The sequence below is a fragment of the Oncorhynchus keta genome, chromosome 10 (genome assembly GCF_023373465.1).
Source record: "Oncorhynchus keta strain PuntledgeMale-10-30-2019 chromosome 10, Oket_V2, whole genome shotgun sequence".
NCBI lineage: Eukaryota > Metazoa > Chordata > Actinopteri > Salmoniformes > Salmonidae > Oncorhynchus > Oncorhynchus keta.
The window spans coordinates 73,313,784-73,335,302 of record NC_068430.1 but is presented as its reverse complement, the minus strand read 5'-3'; positions in this window follow the sequence as shown (position 1 = coordinate 73,335,302).

The window sequence follows — 21,519 nt, the reverse complement described above, 5'->3', positions numbered from 1 at the left end:
AGTTCATGCGTTCATCTTAAGGTAGGTAAGCCAACCACATATCACAGTCATAGTAAGTCAAACTGTTCCACAATATCAACAAAGTCAGTGATAGTAACAAAAGATAAATGCAAGTGTAAGCGCAAGAACGTATACACCGAGTGGACAAAACATTAGGAACACCTACCTAACGTTGAGTTGCACCCGCGTTTGCCCTCAGAACAGCCTCAATTCGTCGGGGCATGAATTCTACAAGGTGTTGAAAACGTTTCTCAGTGACGCTGGCCCAAGTTGACTCCGATGCTTCACACAGTTGTGTCCAGTTGGCTGGATGTCCTTTGTGTGTTGGACCATTCTTAACACACACACATCAAATCATTTTTAAATGTTTTATTATTTTGTATTTTTTTTAACGAAATAGAGTTAAGAAAATATTTACTAAATTAACTAAAGTAAAAAATGTGATAAAAGTAACACAATAAAATAACAGGTTAGTCATGGTAATTTGTACATGTAGGTAGGGGTAAGTGAGTATGTGAGGTAAGTGAGTATGCATAGATCAAATCAAATCAAATCAAATTGTATTTGTCACATACACATGGTTAGCAGATGTTAATGCGAGTGTAGCGAAATGCTTGTGCTTCTAGTTCCGACAATGCAGTGATAACCAACAAGTAATCTAACTAACAATTCCAAAACTACTGTCTTATACACAGTGTAAGGGGATAAAGAATATGTACATAAGGATATATGAATGAGTGATGGTACAGAGCAGCATACAATAGATGGTATCGAGTACAGTATATACATATGAGATGAGTATGTAGACAAAGTAAACAAAGTGGCATAGTTAAAGTGGCTAGTGATACATGTATTACATAAGGATGCAGTCGATGATGTAGAGTACAGTATATACGTATGCATATGAGATGAATAATGTAGGATAAGTAACATTATATAAGGTAGCATTGTTTAAAGTGGCTAGTGATATATTTACATCAGTCATTTCCCATCAATTCCCATTATTAAAGTGGCTGGAGTTGGGTCAGTGTCAATGACAGTGTGTTGGCAGCAGCCACTCAATGTTAGTGGTGGCTGTTTAACAGTCTGATGGCCTTGAGATAGAAGCTGTTTTTCAGTCTCTCGGTCCCAGATAATAAACAGCCAGTAGCATCAGTGTAAAAACAAAAGGGGGGTTGGGGGGTAATGTAAATAGTCCAGGTGGCCATTTGATCAAATGTTCAGCAAGTCTTATGACTTGGGGGTAAAGGATGTTGAGGAGCCTTTTGGACCTAGACTTGGCTCTCCGGTACCGCAGCGTGGACAGCAGAGAGAACAGTTCATGACTTTAGTGACTGGAGTCTTTGACAATTTTATGGACCTTCCCCTGACACCGCCTGGTATAGAGGTCCTGGATGGCAGAAAGCTTGGCCCCGGTGATGTACTGGGCCGTACGCACTACCCTCTGTAGCGCCTTACGGTCAGATGCCGAGCAGTTGCCATACCAGGCGGTGATGAAACCGGTCAAGATGCTCTCGATGTTGCAGCTGTAGAACTTTTTGAGGATCTGGGGACCATGCCAAATCTTTTCAGTCTCCTGCGGGGGAAAAGGTGTTGTTGTGCCTCTTCACGACTGTCTTGGTGTGTTTGGACTGTTGGTTTCTAAATATCAGAGTAAGAACTCGACGGACACTATGAAAGCTTAAACCAGGTTTATTCCCAGAGGATCAAACAGCTGGACAGACAGAAGACATATTCACACAAGCTCTGATATTTAACCCTTTCTCCTCTGCTGAGTCTCCTCCTACACATCTGAACAGCCAGTGCATCTCTGTTGCTAGTCAAAACCTTAGTGATATCTGTTCTTCCTCACTTCATCTGACCTGACCTCTGCCCCAAAGTGCTCACTCCTCCCCAACTCACAGCTGTCATATTGACTCGCACCATGACTGTGTCTCTTTTCCTCCCATAGGTGCCCTGGCTAACACTAACATATCCTGACATAATGTAAACGTTACACATTACCCCTCTCTCCCTCAGTGACATGAATAAGTATATTTCATATTCTCAGAACCCAACAGGACCATGATAGTTTGTTGGTGATGTGGACACCAAGGAACGTGAAACTCCAGACTCGCTCCACTACAGCCCCATCGATGTGAATGGGGGCGTGTTCGGCCCTCCTTTTCTTGTAGTCCACGATCAGCTCCTTTGTCTTTCTCACATTGAGGGAGAGGTTGTTGTCCTGGCACCACACTACAGGTCTCTGACCTCCTCCCTATAGGCTGTCTCATCGTTGTGGGTGATCAGGCCTACCACTGTTGTGTGGTCAGCAAACGTAATGATGGTGTTGGAATCGTGCTTGGCCACTCAGTCGTGAGTGAACTGGGAGTACAGGAGGGAACTAAGCACACACCCTGAGGCCCCCCGCGTTGAGGATCAGCGCGGAAGATATGCTGTTCCCTACCCTTACCACCTGGGGGCGGCCCGTCAGGAAGGCCAGGATCCAGTTGCAGAGGGAGGTGTTTAGTCCCAGGGTCCTTAGCTTAGTGATGAGCTTTGTGGGCACTATGGTGTTGAACACTGAGCTGTAGTCAATGAACAGCATTCTCAAATACAGTTGAAGTCAGAAGTTTACATACACCTTAGCCAAATACATTTAAATTCAGTTTCACAATTCCTGACATTTAATCCTAGTAAAAATTCCCTGTCTTGGTCAGTTAGGATCACCACTATATTTTAAGAATGTGAAATGTCAGAATAATAGTATAGAGGATGATTTATTTAAGCTTTTATTTCTTTCATCACATTCCCAGTGGGTCAGACACTCAATTTGTATTTGGTAGCATTGCCTTTTAATTGTTTAACTTGGGTCAAACATTTTGGGTAGCCTTCCACAAGCTTCCCACAATAAGTTGGGAGGAATTTTGGCCCATTCCCCCTGACAGAACTAGTGTAACTGAGTCAGGTTTGTAGGCCTCCTTGCTCACACACACTTTTTCAGTTCTATAGGCTAAGTCACCTCAGAATTCTCAGTGTTGAGTCAAGGAGACACGTTCCCTCAACATGGACGAGTTTGTGAAACATTTTGCCAGGTCTCACCAGAACCGCAGAATTATGCTGTTTTAAATCTACCTAGGATAGTTTGGCACATAGGTGGACCCTCTGGTCATGATTAAAACCTGCACTGTGTACTAGCTAGTACACTGACATTATAAAATGATCCATCCAAAGGGTATCATGTCACACAGATTTCATTTGGTCTTGATTAGGCGAATTGTCTTTGATATTAGTTAACATAATATATATGAGCATAAATATGATACTGTACGTTTGTAATATTGATGGACACCAAAATTATTTTTATTTTTCAACTCGTTTCTGCTTGATACCTGGTATGCCAAATTGCAGTGTGTTTTTTGTAAATGTACTATTTTAAATAAATAAACTATGTAATTTATGTAACACACAAATGCATCTTATCTCCTTGGTGCTTGAGCTTTGTTTTCTGAAACCATTTTGGATGTTCAACACTTATAGACTCAGATTATATATTAATGACAACAGAGTGACCTTAAGTCTCTCCAAAATATGAATACTGTGTGTGTGTGTGTGTGCGTGTGTGTGTGTGTGTGTGTGTGTGTGTGTGTGTGTGTGTGTGTGTGTGTGTGTGTGTGTGAGTGTGTGTGAGTGTGAGAGAGAGAGAGAGAGAGAGAGAGAGAGAGAGAGAGAGAGAGAGAGAGAGAGAGAGAGAGAGAGAGAGAGAGAGAGAGAGGGAGAGAGAGAGAGAGAGAGAGAGGAGAGAGATAGAGAGCGAGAGCGAGAGAGAGAGAGAGAGAGAGAGAGAGAGAAAGAAAGAAAGAAAGAAAGAAAGAAAGTAAGAAAGAAAAAAGAAATTGAGCTGCAGTTCCAAGGTAGAGGCACTGACTATTCATGTTAAAGAATTCTAGTGAAGTAACCCTTTAGGACCACTATCTGTCACATTGAAGAACTCCAGGTTAAGTCAATTATCACTTCTACCTCTAATCAGCAATCATAGGATTCATTCATGCTCCTTAGATGCCAGGTTAGGGTTACACACTCATTTTCTGTCATGGTCTATGGACCCCTGACGTAGCCTTGGCCACCCACTTGCCACCCAAACTCTAGTTCCACCACTGCATATCAAGTACATCACTTCTTAGTTGGTTCGATTGGTTGTAGTTCAAGTATCTAAGTGGTAAACCAGAGGTGTAATGGTATGAAGCACAAAGATATGGCAGTAACGAACGTGGTGTAGCCTCCACTTCCTCTAGTGGAGAAGTTGATGTTCTTGGCCGAGCCGCGCCAGCCCACCACGACGGTCACCAGCACTGCCAGGTTCCTCTCTAGCCGGCCCACCATCTCCTTGCCGTATACTCGGTGGTCATCACAGCCACCGTATCAGCCGTACCTTCATGGGCCATTAGGACGGTGGCCTCCTGGGAGCTGTTGTTGTGGACAAGCACAATGGGGGCATTGAATATCTTGTTCTTGAAGGTGCAGTTGCCACGCTGCAGCAGGGCCACCCAGTGTCCTGTCCGGGGGGAACCAGTAAGTGTGTGTAGGGGTCACAGCCCTGGCGTTCCACCACTCCATGATTCGGTGCAGGTGCCATCGCGATTCCTTTCCGCTCCAATTGTGGTGAATTGTAGCCATACAAGCCATTGTCCTTGGTTACAGTTTGAGTTAGATTGCCTTTGGAGTCAAGTACGGTGGCATTGACCACAGCCCTAACATAGTCTCCCTTGCTGATGGGCAGAACTAGCACCAACAAGAGAATGGGGAGATGGCTGCATTGCATTGCTGTGGTCCACATCTGGGCATCTGCTGAATGTGATGGTGCCCATGGACTTGACTGTGTTTGCTGTTGGTCAGATGGTGTTATTCACAGAGCGGTTGTGTTCTGTTCTACTGGCAGGCAGGCAGGCAGGAGGGATGAGAGAGAGAGAGAGAGAGAGACAGACAGAGAGAGAGAGAGAGAGAGAGAGAGAGAGAGAGAGAGAGAGAGAGAGAGAGAGAGAGAGAGAGAGAGAGAGAGAGAGAGAGAGGGATCTCTTTACATAACCCAGCCGCACTGTGGTGATTCACCCACATTATGTCAGATGGAGCTCATCTCTATGTTTGTTTATCTCTCTCTCACACTCAATCTCTTTTCTCTCTTTCCCTCCGTCCATCTTTCTTTCTCTCACACGCCCACTCTCATTCGTACAGACTGTGTTGTCTCTCACCATCATAACAGACCACATTGGATTCCAAATCCACATGATAATGTGATCTAAAACTCACATCGGTCTGTTTGTTCACATCTCATCATATTCGGATCACAGTTTGAACACAAACTTTTGAACACATATTTTTTTATAAATAGTGTTTTTATTTATTTAAAAGGGTCAGTGAACTGACATCTAAGCTTCATGATATTGATGATTACTGCTCATAATGGGTCAGTGTGATATTGACAGAACATCAAGGGATAAGAAGTCCGATGTCTGTATTTGTACCTGTTTGTTACTGTAGGAGAGATGCGGACCGGAGCATGTAGGCCTTAGTTAGAAGCAGGGTCAGGGGTGAAGCAGGGTCAAAGTTGATGCAGGGTCAGGTTATCTATTTCCATAGATTTATAGGTAGGCCTAAGTGGACTAATGTCAAAGCCAGATATCTACTCTTGTGCTACATTGGAAAAGCACACATACAGTAGGCAGTAGGCCTACATACAGTAGGCAGTAGGCCTACATACAGTAGGCAGTAGGCCTACATACAGTAGGCCTAATACAAACATTTGCCCACTCAAAAAAGTCCCCCACTCATGATCAATGATTACACTGGACGCACTGTCTCAAAGACATAAACTATTGGTATTTGCCAAATGGTGCAATGTTGACATAGCACCCAGGGATGAGAAGGCTGACCTCAGTATGTGTACCTGTTGGTTACTGTTGGTTACTGTAAGAGCCAGGGTTGGAGACAATTCAAATTGAAGTCATTTAATTCAGGAAATTGTTTGAATTTAAACTTCATAAATTAAACCATTTTTTTAAATAAATAGCTTATCCTTTTCAGTTGTTTGACAAATCATTCAAAATAAATGTACTTTTTCCATTATTGAATTTGAATTTCAGTTTACTTCCTGAATGTGCTCAATCCTGGTAGGGCCGATGCTAACCTAAAGAGAGTGAAGCTGGGCCAGGGGGTGAGGCAAGATAAGAGTTGAGTTAGGGTGAGGCACAGACACAGACACAGACACCCTGGCATGAGAGCTGATGAAAGAGTTCCAAGTGTTCTGTTGGAACCCAAACCTTCCAAATGTTCTGAGGGATCTGTTGGAACCCAACCCACTACAGATGTGTTGAGCTGGGCAGAGAATAAATAATTCATCATCGTATTATCTCATGTTACGGCCCTGTCATTGATAGTCATGTAGTGTAAGACTCTCTGAGGATAAAACCGAGGGAAGGAGGGATGGAAGGAGAGAGGAGGAATGGAGGGAGGCAGAGAGGGATATAGGAGGAAGTTTGAGAACAGAGACTGTGTCATGGCCCATAATGCCACCTTTTCCCTACACCCTCCCTTCTCTCTTTTTCTCTCGTTATCTCTTAAACAAACATAAAAATTAACCGAAAAAAGAGAAGAAAATCACAAATGCACACACACACACGTGCACACACACACACACACACACACACAGAAACCAACACGAGTCACGAGGGGTGATGTAAGGGAAGACTTGGAACTCAGTGTCCCAACAGACTCTATGCATACTGCCCCTCAAATGAATGAATACATGTATTCAACTCTCTTTAGCTGTCTTTCTCTCTCACTCTGCACAAAGAATCTGCAGAAAGGGGAAAACAAGTGACAATTCTCCCTGGTGTTCTTGGAGAATCATCCTACCCCTAACCCCAGCCATTTCCCTAACCCTAACCCTAACCCTAGCCTCAGCGCTAACCCTAACCCTAGTCTCAGCGCTAACCCTAACCCTAACCCCAGCCATTTCCCTAACCCTAACCCGAGCCTCAGCCCTAACCCTAACCCTCAACCCTTACCCTTCCTGTCAAACGTATTCCTTTTCCTGTTTTCCTTCCTCAAACAGAACACAGTACATTAACACGAGTTAGGTAACTAAATGAATGAAACATGTTTTCAAATCAAATGTTATTGGTCACATATACATATTAGGAGATGTTATTGGTCACATATACATATTAGGAGATGTTATTGGTCACATATACATATTAGGAGATGTTATTGGTCACATATACATATTAGGAGATGTTATTGGTCACATATACATATTAGGAGATGTTATTGGTCACATATACATATTAGGAGATGTTATTGGTCACATATACATATTAGGAGATGTTATTGGTCACATATACATATTAGGAGATGTTATTGGTCACATATACATAGGAGATATTATTGGAGAGATGTTATTGGTTATTAGGAGATGTTATTGGTCACATATACATATTAGGAGATGTTATTGGACACATATACATATTAGGAGATGTTATTGGTCACATATACATATTAGGAGATGTTATTGGACACATATACATATTAGGAGATGTTATTGGTCACATATACATATTAGGAGATGTTATTGGACACATATACATATTAGGAGATGTTATTGGTCACATATACATATTAGGAGATGTTATTGGTCACATATACATATTAGGAGATGTTATTGGTCACATATACATATTAGGAGATGACACATATACATATTAGGAGATGTTATTGGTCACATATACATATTAGGAGATGTTATTGGTCACATATACATATTAGGAGATGTTATTGGTCACATATACATATAGGAGATGTTATTGGTCACATATACATATTAGGAGATGTTATTGGTCACATATACATATTAGGAGATGTTATTGGTCACATATACATATTAGAGATGTTATTGGTCACATATACATATTAGGAGATGTTATTGGTCACATATACATATTAGGAGATGTTATTGGTATACATATTAGGAGATGTTATTGGTCACATATACATATTAGGAGATGTTATTGGTCACATATACATATTAGGAGATGTTATTGGTCACATATACATATTAGGAGATGTTACATATACATATTAGAGATGTTATTGGTCACATATACATATTAGGAGATGTTATTGGTCACATATACATATTAGGAGATGTTATTGGTCACATATACATATTAGGAGATGTTATTGGTCACATATACATATTAGGAGAGATGTTATTAGGAGGTCACATATACATATTAGGATGTTATGTTATTGGTCACATATACATATTAGGAGATGTTATTGGTCACATATACATATTAGGAGAGATGTTATTGGTCACATATACATATTAGGAGATGTTATTGGTCACATATACATATTAGGAGATGTTATTGGTCACATATACATATTAGGAGATGTTATTGGTCACATATACATATTAGGAGATGTTATTGGTCACATATACATATTAGGAGATGTTATTGGAGATATTAGGAGATGTTATTGGTCACATATACATATTAGAGATGTTATTGGTCACATATACATATTAGGAGATGTTATTGGTCACATATACATATTAGGAGATGTTATTGGTCACATATACATATTAGGAGATGTTATTGGTCACATATACATATTAGGAGATGTTATTGGTCACATATACATATTAGATGTTAGATTAGGAGATGTTATTGGTCACATATACATATTAGGAGATGTTATTGGTCACATATACATATTAGGAGATGTTATTTCACATATACATATTAGGAGATGGTCACATATACATATTCACATATTGGTCACATATTATTAGGAGATGTTATTGGTCACATATACATATTAGGTCACATATACATATTAGGAGATGTTATTGGTCATATACATATTAGAGATGTTATTGGTACATATTAGGAGATGTTATTGGTCACATATACATATTAGGAGATGTTATTGGTCACATATACATATTAGGAGATGTTATTGCAGGTGAAGTGAAATGTGCCACAGCAAAATGGTTACCCATTGGAACATGATGTACCTCATGTCACATACAGTACATCGTTGCTACACTTCCTGGTCTACACTTCCTCGCTGAGCACGTAGTTAGAGACACACTAAAACCTTCTTTTTTTTTAACGCAATATCAAATCATTTCTGGGTGACAATGAAGTCTTACTGTGAATGTTTTTAATAAAACATCAAAAAGAAAAACAAAATAGCTTCTTAGCAAAAGCAATTTCTCAAGCAAGAATTTAGCTTGGACTGTCTGAGAGTGGTCTGAGTGAGGGGCCTAATTGGAGGAGCCTGGTGGTAGAGGATATGCAACCTGACACCAGCTGTTATTGGCAGAGAGGAGGGCAAACTTTCTTTTAACTTACACCGCCTGGTGATGTAACCAAAACCCCATCCAGGCAAAACAAGCTGACTTTTCAAACGGCTAAATGGGCAATATCATTCATTTCACAATTTCACAGTATTATACCAACCTCATAGTGGGGAAATATTTATAAAACACAGGCAAATCAACATTTTCACTGAACTGGCCCTGTAATTGCATCCAAACAGCACCAACAATGGGAGACTGAGTTGACTAAAAGCTCACTTATCAAATATGTATCCTTTATATATTTTTACTCTGGGTTCTAAGTACTTCCATAGCCTGTAAGTATCAAGGGGCATTATAAGAGCATCTATGGTACTACTTTCTCGCAAGTGTTCCACTGTCCTGCCCTACAGAGGCTAGTTGCCAGGCAACCCCAGTCTGTAAGAGGATCAGTACTAGGAAGTGACGGGAAGTTGTTTACTAGTTGTCCTAGTGTGACCTGACCCAGATCATTGGAGAGTTGCTGGTCGGGTATGGCAGAGCTTAGAAACAATAACAACAACTGTTTGAATGCAGGATAAGGGACAGGCATAGCTTTCTCTTTGGGGTTTTAGGCTGAGTATCTGTATACTGCTGACGTAAAAACTGCTGACTTAAAAAGGGCTTTACAAAATACATTTCATTGATTTACTGAAAGGAAAATAGATTTTTGGGTAAAACATTTTTACACTAGATCCTATCATCAAATAGAGATATACTGTGTGTGCATCAAATCATATTTTGTTTTGTGAAATATCACTCTTTCAATACTAGTAGTTCCTGTACTGCACCAGTCAGTCTACTGTAGCAATGCAAAGTTACCATGTTATGTTACCCCTCCATATGTTATGTCACATCATGGTCATGTTATGAAGACAACAGACCTCTGATGTCATGTTATGAAGACAACAGACCTCTGATGTCATGTTATGAAGACAACAAGCCTCTGATGTCATGTTATGAAGACAACAGACCTCTGATGTCATGTTATGAAGACAACAGACCTCTGATGTCATGTTATGAGACAACGGACCTCTGATGTCATGTTATGAAGACAACAAGCCTCTGATGTCATGTTATGATGACGTCACAGACACTACAGAACCAGCAGCACAGCCCGAGGAAGGTTCTATGGACTCCTGAGAATGTGCTGAGTATGCACGCACGCACACACACACGCACGCACGCACGCACGCACGCACGCACACACACACACACACACACACACACACACACACACACACACACACACACACACACACACACACACACACACACACACACACACACACTCTCTCCATCCAGAGGAATGTTCTAGACTTCTGACAATGCCATAAGTATGCATAGTACCCTGCATTCACTCTCTGTGCCGCTCTCCCGTCCCTCCTAAAAGTAGGCCATCTATATCCATTGGACCGTTGACTTCTCTCTTCACAGACGTACACGCTTACATAAGTACTCAGACACGGTGGATTACGCAACATATACCCCCCACCCCTTCTACCCCCTTCCTCACACACAGACACATGTCATCCTTGCACATATATACACAAACCCTCCTTAATATTTCAACAACCCTTCGTCACTGAACATCTATAAAAAGATGTGTACACTGCATTATTAAATGGAGCCAATTCAGAAATGCAAACATGTTGTGTATTCAAGTTTTAAAAAGGCTTATAAAGTTTGAAACCCCACTTTAACATTTCAAACTAGATTTGCCCGAACAAAAAATGTATCAACCACGTAATAATTCACATTTCCTGTTGAGCATGACTACACTGAGTGTACAAAACATTAGGGACACCTTCTCTTTCCATGACACAGACTGACCAGGTGAAAGCTGTGATCCCTTATTGATGTCCCTTGTTAAATCCCCTTCAGTCAGTGTAGATGAAGGGGAGGAGACAAGTTAAAGAAGGATGTTTAAGCCATGAGACATTTTAATAAGACATGGATTGGTGCCATTCAGATGGTGAATGGGAGAAACAAAAGATTGAAGTGCCTTTGAACGGGGTTTGGTAGTAGGTGTCAGGTGCACTGGTGTGTGTCAAGAACTGCAACGCTGCTGTTTTTTTAATACTCAACCGTTTCCTGTGTATCAAGAATGGTCCACCACCCAAAGGACATCCAGCCAACTTGACACAACTGTGGGAAGCATTGGAGCCAACATGGGCCAGCATCCCTGTGGAACGCTTTCATCACCTTGTAGAGTCCATGCCCTGATGAATTGAGGCTGTTCTGAGGGCAAAAGGGGGTGTAATTCAATATTAGGAAGGTGTTCCTAATGTTTTGTATGCTCAGTGCAGGGGTGTCCAACTCATTCCATGGAGGGCCTAGTGTCTGCTGGTTTTTGTTTTTTCCTTTCAATTAAGACCTAGACAACCAGGTGAGGGGAGTTCCTTGCTAACCAGTGACCTTAAGTGATCAATTAAGTCTAAGGGAGGAGCGAAAAAACCTGCAGACACCCAGCCCTCCGTGGAATGAGTTTGACTCAGTGCATTTTCCTGCTGTAAGAAACTGGTCAAACTAAGATAGCAGATCTGTATAGCATGGATGGTTTCCTTGGCAATGCTAAAATAGCCATGGACTTGGATTCGGTCATTTTTTAAAAGATTATGTTGTTTGACAGATTGTTGTTTTTGCAGAAGGGAGACAATAGCGTGTATGTCAGGGATATTTGAGGATATAGAGGGTGTTCGTAGGAAACTATGAATGAGAGAGAGGGGGGGGGGGGGGGGTCGGAGAAGAGACGTTTTGTTGACCCCTATTGTTCAGGGCGTGTGCCACACAACTCATTTAGACAGAGTACAGCCTCAGTGTGATCCTGGCACAATGCTGATTACATCCATTGTAATCCAATCTGGCTACCGTCCAGAGAACATTAGATAAACATTCCAGAACAGTGCAGAGAACGTTTGATGAAAATTCCAGAATGGATGGGGGCGAGGAAGATAAGGGGGTACATAATCCACAATGAAAAGGCTTTACATTTTGATACTGTAGGACTATGGTATTTTACAATCACTTTTCTATGGTACACAACCCATAGATGGTGAATGGCGGTCAATAATAAGCCCATACTTCAGGCTCTTTAGACCAAGTTCTGCTCTAATCTGCATACGTCTTGTTGAATCCTCCTATTGTCTGTGTTCAATGGCCTTTTATAAACTGGCTGGTTCCAGCCCTGAATGCTGATTGGCCGATAGCCATGGTATATGAGACAGTATAATCTACTTCTATGGTGGGTATGATCTTTCTCAGAAGAGCTTTGGACAAAAGAGGTTCTAGACAGTTTGGGTTAGTTTGGACAATGTTAACTCTATACTTGGAGGACATCTCATGACAATTTTCCATCCCAGTTCCTGGTATAATTAGAATAGGATCTCTCTCTCTCTCTCTGTACTCAATATGTGGACAGTCACCTTAGTGTGAGGACAAAGGCAATATTGTTTCCTGAGCTTGTTATTCAGCAGAAAATCTGTTTATCCTGCAGTGATTTTTTTCACACAAACATAATTTCAATCAGACGTTGTTCCAGTTGTTACATGGTTCTTTGCTGGTAAGACCATCTGGCTGGTGGTTGTGACTCTGCTACAGGCCTGTTGGTGGGTGTGAAAGACAAGTTTATATGTTACCCTGCCTTTGCGGTTTCGTATCCTATCCTCCCATACAGAAAGTCAGTGTATCCACTTGATCAATAAACAAGTTATGCTTTTTCTCTCTCTCTCACACACACACACACAAACGCCCACTCACTCTCTCTCTCTCTCCTCCCCACAGTGGTTAGCCAGAGTAAATGTTAGTGTTGTTTTTTTTGGGTTGTTACTCAAACTCTCATAATGTGAACTTTGGCTCCCTGTCCAACTCCAGGATAAGGATTAGTATAAAGAGCTCTAGTGCAGGCGAGTAGAGTGTTGTAGAGAGGGAGAGCCAGGGTCAGGTTAGGAGAAACAGACAGAGGGAGAGAGAGAGAGATGCAGGGAGAGAAAGAGGGAGAGGGGGTGAGGGATGAGGGGGAAAACAGAGAGAGATAGTGGGATGCAGGGAGAGGGGAAGGGAGAGGGGTGATGAAAGAGGTGAGGGAAAGAGAGGGATGGAGGGAGAGTCAAGTTATATTTGTCACATGTGCCGAATACAACAGATGTAGACTTTAGCATGAAATGCTTACTTACAAGCCCTTTCCCAGTGAGCATTTTTACAGTGAGTATTAGGGTCAGGAGAAAGAGAGAGAGAGATGGAAGGAGAGAAATAGGGGTGAGGGGATGAAGGGAAATAGATGGTGTGATAGTTCAGGTTAGGAGAAACAGAGAGAGAGAGAGAGAGAGATGGAAGGAGAGAAATAGGGGGTGAGGGGATGAAGGGAAATAGATGGTGTGATAGTTCAGGTTAGGAGAAACAGAGAGAGAGAGAGAGGGATGGATCCGGAGAGAACGAGATAGGGATGAAGAGAGAGAGGGACGGATCCGGAGAGAACGAGAGAGGGATGAAGAGAGAGATAGGGATGGATCCGGAGAGAATGAGAGAGGGATGAAGAGAGAGAGAGGAATGGATCCGGAGAGAACGAGAGGATGCTAACCACGTACTGAGTCATACAAGATTTCCAACTTCCACCCCAAAGCTAATGTACACTTTGATTTGCTGTATGACTGTGTGTGTGTGTGTGTGTGTGTGTGTGTGTGTGTGTGTGTGTGTGTGTGTGTGTGTGTGTGTGTGTGTGTGTGTGTGTGTGTGTGTGTGTGTGTGTGTGTGTGTGTGTGTGTGTGTGTGTGTGTGTGTGTGTGTGTGTGTGTGTGTGTCTGAACCCATCTCCTTGGTTTGAGGTTAGTCAACGGGTGACCTTACTGTGCAAACATGCTTCAGTACACATCCCCCGACCCCAACACACACTCTGTAGTTGTATTGACCTGTGATTACACACCACTATCGCAACATTACCTAACTTAACCTAAGTGTTAATGTACACACGTGCTGTACTTTGAACGGATAGCTTTTTATGTAGGGTACCATAGTGAAACACATAGTACACACTGTGGACTATCCTTCATCTCAGTTCTTTCTATCATAGCATTAAGAATGTATCCACAATGAACGCTTATGTGTGTTTTAAATGGCACCCTATTCCTCTATAGTGTACAGGACTCTAGTCAAAAGCTGTGCACTATATAGGAATAGGGTGCAATTTCAGATGCAACCTTGGTCTATACACTTTAAATAGCATTGTGTGCTCTATTACTCCCAATCAGACCATTGAGACACAATTTTCTAATTGTATTAGGATCCCCATTAGCTGTTGCAAAAGCAGCAGCTACTCTTCCTGGTGTCTACACAAAACATGACATAATACAGGACATTAATGGACAAGAACATCACAAGGACAGAGCTACATACATTTTAAATACATGAATAGAGGATGCAGGATATACTGATTTCCTGTCCAGTGGGATCAACCGTGTGCTATTTTCACACCAAGCCGGTAATACCAGGAAGACCCTTATCAACACCCCATGTGGTTAGGAAACCACTGACAGGTAAGATGACAGGAAGACCCTTATCAACACATCAACACCCCATGTGGTTAGGAAACCACTGACAGGTAAAGATGACAGGAAGACCCTTATCAACACACCAACACTCCATGTGGTTAGGAAACCACTGACAGGTAAGATGACAGGAAGACCCTTATCAACACATCAACACTCCATGTGGTTAGGAAACCACTGACAGGTAAAGATGACAGGAAGACCCTTATCAACACATCAACACTCCATGTGGTTAGGAAACCACTGACAGGTAAGATGACAGGAAGACCCTTATCAACACATCAACACTCCATGTGGTTAGGAAACCACTGACAGGTAAGATGACAGGAAGACCCTTATCAACACATCAACACTCCATGTGGTTAGGAAACCACTGACAGGTAAAGATGACAGGAAGACCCTTATCAACACATCAACACTCCATGTGGTTAGGAAACCACTGACAGGTAAGATACCAGGAAGACCCTTATCAACACATCAGCACTCCATGTGGTTAGGAAACCACTGACAGGTAAAGATGACAGGAAGACCCTTATCAACACATCAACACTCCATGTGGTTAGGAAACCACTGACAGGTAAGATGACAGGAAGACCCTTATCAACACATCAACACTCCATGTGGTTAGGAAACCACTGACAGGTAAGATGACAGGAAGACCCTTATCAACACATCAGCACTCCATGTGGTTAGGAAACCACTGACAGGTAAGATGACAGGAATTACTCATTGAATTTGCTGTGTGTAGTATATCAGTTGTGGTTTGTTGTTGTTGTTGTTGCTGCTGCTGCTGCTGCTGTTGTTGTTGTTGTTGTTGCTGCTGCTGACTCACGTGGCCAAAGTAGTTGACCCTGAGGGATAAATAAGGTTTTTAAAATTCTCATTGGACTAAACAACAAAACGGAAGTTTTATTTCATTTTTTAGGGAGTAGATCAGCTTTAATATTGCAGATAGATTGTGGCTTCCATCAATGTAATTGTCTGCATCATTTGTGTGTGTGTGTCATGAAGCAGGTTGAGAGAATGCCAAGAGTGAGCAAAGCTGTCATCAAGGCAAAGGGTGGCTACTTTGAAGAATCTAAAATCTAAAATATATTTAGATTTGTTTTAAAAAAAACTAAAAAAAAAAAATGGCCTAAAAATGAACAACTCTCACAAATGAAGTACAAAGACAACTTTAGTCTTTAAGACATCCAACCCAAGCCGCCTGCACGCCAGACCCCCACCAGTCTAGTCAATAACTCAACTCTTTGCCCAACACAACTTCCTTCCCATCTTTTCTTTGTCTCAAGGGAAAGGTTTGGAAAACAAGAGTTGAATGAAAACACACATACACCTCCACATTAACACACAGAAACAGTACACCCTCCATATAATTCATATCACAGGCCTAATAGTACTGTAGAGCTCTTTTACTTGCACACAATATAGCTGGGTCACCCTGTCCCTAGGTGTCCTCGGCCCTGTAACGCCCCCAAACCAACACCCCCACTCAGCTTTCATGTGTTAGGCGAATGCCAGAGTGACAACAGTACAGCAGACCCCAGGGCCAGAACTGAGCAGCCCAGCAGCTAAGGATTGCCTAAATTGGTATCTCCCCTGACATGGGCATGTTTTCAATACAGACTCCTTTTGTCGTACAGTATTCCATATAAGGCATTCAGACCTTATGAAAGTTGCACAGTATACCCTTAGTCTTAAAACAATTCTAGTGATACTGTACATAACTTTACATTTCTTCCATACATTGTGGGAGGATAACCAACCTTCCAATTAATGGCAATGCATGTATTAGCCAGTATAAATGCTGGGTTACAAAGTTTCTTCTGATAACAGTATCAACATTTCGAATCAAACAAAAACAGGGGAAATGGAAAATCTGTAGACATACTGAGATAAAAGATAAAAGATCATTTATAAAAATCCAAATAACTTCACAGATCTTCATTGTAAAGGGTTTAAACACTGTTTCCCATGCTTGTTCAATGAACCATAAACAATTAATGAACATGCACCTGTGGAACGGTCATTAAGACACTAAAAGCTTACAGACAGTAGGCAATTACGGTCACAGTTATATAAACTTAGGACACTAAAGAGGCCTTTCTACTGACTCTGAAAACACAAAAAGAAAGATGCCCAGGGTCCCTGCTCATCTGCGTGAACGTGCCTTAGGCATGCTGCAAGGAGGCATGAGGACTGCAGATGTGGCCAGGGCAATAAATTGCAATGTCCGTACTGTGAGAAGCCTAAGACAGCGCTACAGGGAGACCTGTCCTCACAGTGGCAGACCACGTGTAACAACACCTGCACATGATCGGTACGTCCGAACATTACACCTGCGGGACAGGTAAAGGATGGCAACAACAACTGCCCGAGTTACACCAGGAACGCACAATCCCTCCATCAGTGCTCAGACTGTCCACAATAGGCTGAGAGGCTGGACTGAGGGCTTGTAGGCCGTTGTAAGGCAGGTCCTCACCAGACATCACCGGCAACAACGTCGCCTATGGGCACAAACCCACCGCCGCAGGACCAGACAGGACTGGCAAAAAGTGCTCTTCACTGACGAGTCACGGTTTTGGCTCACCAGGGGTGATGGTCAGATTCGCATTTATCATCGAAGGAATGAGCGTAACACTGAGGCCTGTACTCTGGAGCGGGATCGATTTGGTGGTGGAGGGTCCGTCATGGTCTGGGCGGTGTGTCACAGCATCATCGGACTGACCTTGATGTCATTGCTGCGCGTTACAGGGAAGACATCCTCCTCCCTCATGTGGTACCCTTCCTGCAGGCTCATCCTGACATGACCCTCCAGCATGACAATGCCACCAGCTATACTGCTCGTTTTGTGCGTGATTTCTTGCAAGAGAGGAATGTCAGTGTTCTGCCATGGCTAGCGAAGAGCCCGGATCTCAATCCCATTGAGCACATCTGGGACCTGTTGGATCGGGAGGGTGAGGGCTAGGGCCATTCCCTGCAGAAATGTCCGGGAACTTGCAGGTGCCGTGGTGGAAGAGTGGGGTAACAACTCACAGCAAGAACTGGCACATCTGGTGCAGTCCATGAGAAGGAGATGCACCACAGTACTTAATGCAGCTGGTGGCCACACCAGATACTGAATGTTCCTTTTGATTTTGACCCCCCTTTGTTCAGGGACACAGTATTCCATTTCTGTTAGTCACATGTGTGTGGAACTTGTTCAGTTTATGTCTCAGTTGTTGAATACAAATATTTACACGTTAAGCTTGCTGAAAATAAACGCAGTTGACAGTGAGAGGATGTTTTTTTTTAGCTGAGTTTAGAATGTTCTATGGATGGTCTTAAACTGCAATAATTTACGTCTGAGATTATATGAACATGACTAACATATCTGTGTCCATTCACCATCAATAGCATTTCCCAGGTCTTCCTCACATTTTTGCTTTACATGTTTTGTGTCATCGGGAAAAGCCTCTATTAGCCATTGATACAATTTGGAAATCAACTTTGGAGGTTTTTCAGACTGTCTTAAAATACCATCTGGCTTGTCCCGTGTTTGCTGGACAGAGACAATAAAGTGTTGTATCTGCAAAAATTCACCTCAGGTCTGTCACAGACTGGTCTTCCCTGGCTGCCTGACTCTGCTGAGACCCCTGTCACCATCTGATCCTCCTAAAATGAGGCATGACAAAGAATGACCTTGGTGTACATTTATACAGTTGAAGTCGGATGTTTACATACACCGTAGCCAAATCCATTTAAACTCAGTTTTTCACAATTCCTGACATTTAAGCCTAGTAAGAATGCCCTGTCTTAGGTCAGTTAGGATCACCACTTTATTTTAAGAATGTGAAATGTCAGAATAATAGTAGAGAGAATGATTTATTTCAGCTTTTATTTATTTCCTCACATTCCCAGTGGGTCAGAAGTTGACATACACTCAATTAGTATTTGGTGGCATTGCCTTAAAATTATTTAACTTGGGTCAAACGTTTTGGGTAGCCTGTCACATTCCTCCTGACAGAGCTGGTGTAACTGAGTCAGGTTTGTAGGCCTCCTTGTTCGAACCCGCTTTTTCAGTTCTGCCCACAAATGTTCTATAGGATTGAGGTCAGGGCTTTGTGATGGCCACTCCAATACCTGGACTTTGTTGTCCTTAAGCCATTTTGCCACAACTTTGGAAGTATGCTTGGGGTCATTGTCCATTTGCAAGACCCATTTGCGACTAAGCTGTAACTTCCTGACTGATGTCTTGAGATGTTGCTTGAATATATCCACAGAATTTTCGTTCCTCATGCTGCCATCTATTTTGTGAAGTGCACCAGTACCTCCTGCAGCAAAGCACCCCCACAACATGATGCTGCCACCCCCCATGCTTCACGGTTGGGATGGTGTTCTTTGGCTTGCAAGCCTCCCCTTTGTCCTCCAAACATAACGATGGTCATTATGGAAAAACAGTTCTATTTTTGTTTCATCAGACCAGAGGACATTTGTGGAGTGGTTGAAAAACGAGTTTTAATGACACCAACCTAAGTGAATGTAAACTTCCAACTTCAACTGTACATTATATTATCCAAGAATATAATCAATGGTTCAATATTTGAAATGACCATTGTTCCCAGATCCCAGACTGTAGCTTTAATTTTTAGCTGCTGTCCTATAGCTACTGTAGGTCTACCCAGCGATACAAAATGGAACTTTGTATCATTCACTGAATATACTGCAAAATACACCTGAGCTCCATAGACTGGTCTTCCCTGGCTGTTTGACCCTGCTGGGACCCCTGTCACCATCTAATCCTGCTAAGACATGATGAGCATAGTGTTGTGTACTGACTGCACTAGAGGGCTGCATTCCCGCTGGATGCCTGCAGATCCCGACAGAGATCATTGCGTTTGCGGTCTGCATTTTTCATGCTGCGGGCGGCATCGGAGGCAGACAACTTTGGGACTCAAATATTTTGTTGTCCCATAGATTATTTTGAAACGGTCCTCTTTCTGCTTTGTATGCATTAGCCTACCTATTGTATTAAAGCATGTGTTCTTCTCATTATTCACACACTCAGAATTCACTGCTTCAACTTCAGTGGCCTACCTCCTAGTTGGGCTTGTCGTCTCATTGAAATAAAGTAGGCTGCCTACTTAGCAGAGAATCACATTTCAGTTAACTTGAATATGAAATTAACTTAAATATGATTAGACTGTGGTTTACTGCAGTGTCTGTAAATAAATATTGATAATGAAAAGAAGTGAAGGGAGCTCTACCAAAGTGAGTCGAAGTGCAATTAAAAATGTAATCATCATTGAAAAGGTCAGGCTACTGTGGTGAGCAGGTATTGAGCCTTTTCATTTTCAGTAGATATGGATTACACATTTATTTGTCTCTGCCTGCAAATCATCCTCCTAAAAGGTAGGTTGTGTCCTATAGGACTATGCAAAACGTCACTGTCATCATTATTGCTGCTTCCTGTTTGGATTTTTCTATTTTTTATTTCACCTTTATTTAACCAGGTAGGCCAGCTGAGAACAAGTTCTCATTTACAACTGCGAACTGGCCAAGATAAAGTTGTTCAGGAGCCATACCTGCAAGATCATGTGCACGTGGGTGCAGGCGGGTGCGGGTGCAGGCGGGAGCGGGTGCAGGCGGGAGCGGGTGCAGGCAGGAGTGGGTGCAGGCAGGAGTGGGTGCAGCCGGGAGTGGGTGCAGGCAGGAGTGGGTGCAGGCGGGAGCGGGAGTGGGTGCAGGCAGTGCAGGCAGGAGTGGGTGCGAGGCAGGCGGTGCAGGCGGAGTGGGTGCAGGCAGGAGCGGGTGCAGGCAGGAGCGGGTGCAGGCAGGAGGTGCAGGCAGAGCAGCCGGGAGTGGGTGCAGGCAGGAGCGGGTGCAGGAGCAGGCAGGAGCGGTGCAGGCGGGAGTGGGTGCAGGCAGGAGCGGGTGCAGCCGGGAGGGTGCAGGCAGGAGCGGGTGCAGGCGGGAGTGGGTGCAGGCAGGAGCGGGTGCAGGGGAGTGGGGCAGGCAGGAGCGGGTGCAGGCGGGGTGGGTGCAGGCAGGAGCGGGTGCAGCGGGTGGGTGCAGGGGAGTGGGTGCAGGCGGGAGCGGGTGCAGGCGGGCGTGGGTGCAGGCAGGAGTGGGTGCAGGCGGGAGTGGGTGCAGGCAGGAGCGGGTGCAGGCGGTGGGTGCAGGCGGGAGTCGGTGCAGGCGGGAGTGGGTGCAGGCAGGAGCGGGTGCAGGCTGGAGTGGGTGCAGGCGGGAGTGGGTGCAGGAGGCAGGCGGGAGTGGGTGCAGGCAGGAGCGGGGCAGTGGGTGCAGGCAGGGAGTGGGTGCGGGGGGCGGGGTGGGGCAGGCAGGAGTGGGGCAGGCAGGGAGTGGGGGAGTGGGTGCAGTGCAGGCAGAGTGGGTGCAGGCAGGAGTGGGTGCAGAGGCGGGAGGGGCAGGCGGGAGCGGGTGCAGGCAGGAGCGCAGGCAGGCGAGTGCAGGGAGTGGGTGCAGGCAGGAGCGGGTGCAGGCGGGAGCGGGAAAAATTGTTCTGCGCAGACCTCTACTGTGCACCATGACAGTGAAAACTGTAATGTTAGAGCTGTTTAGTACTGTGTCAGTGTGAAAAGTAAGGAATTA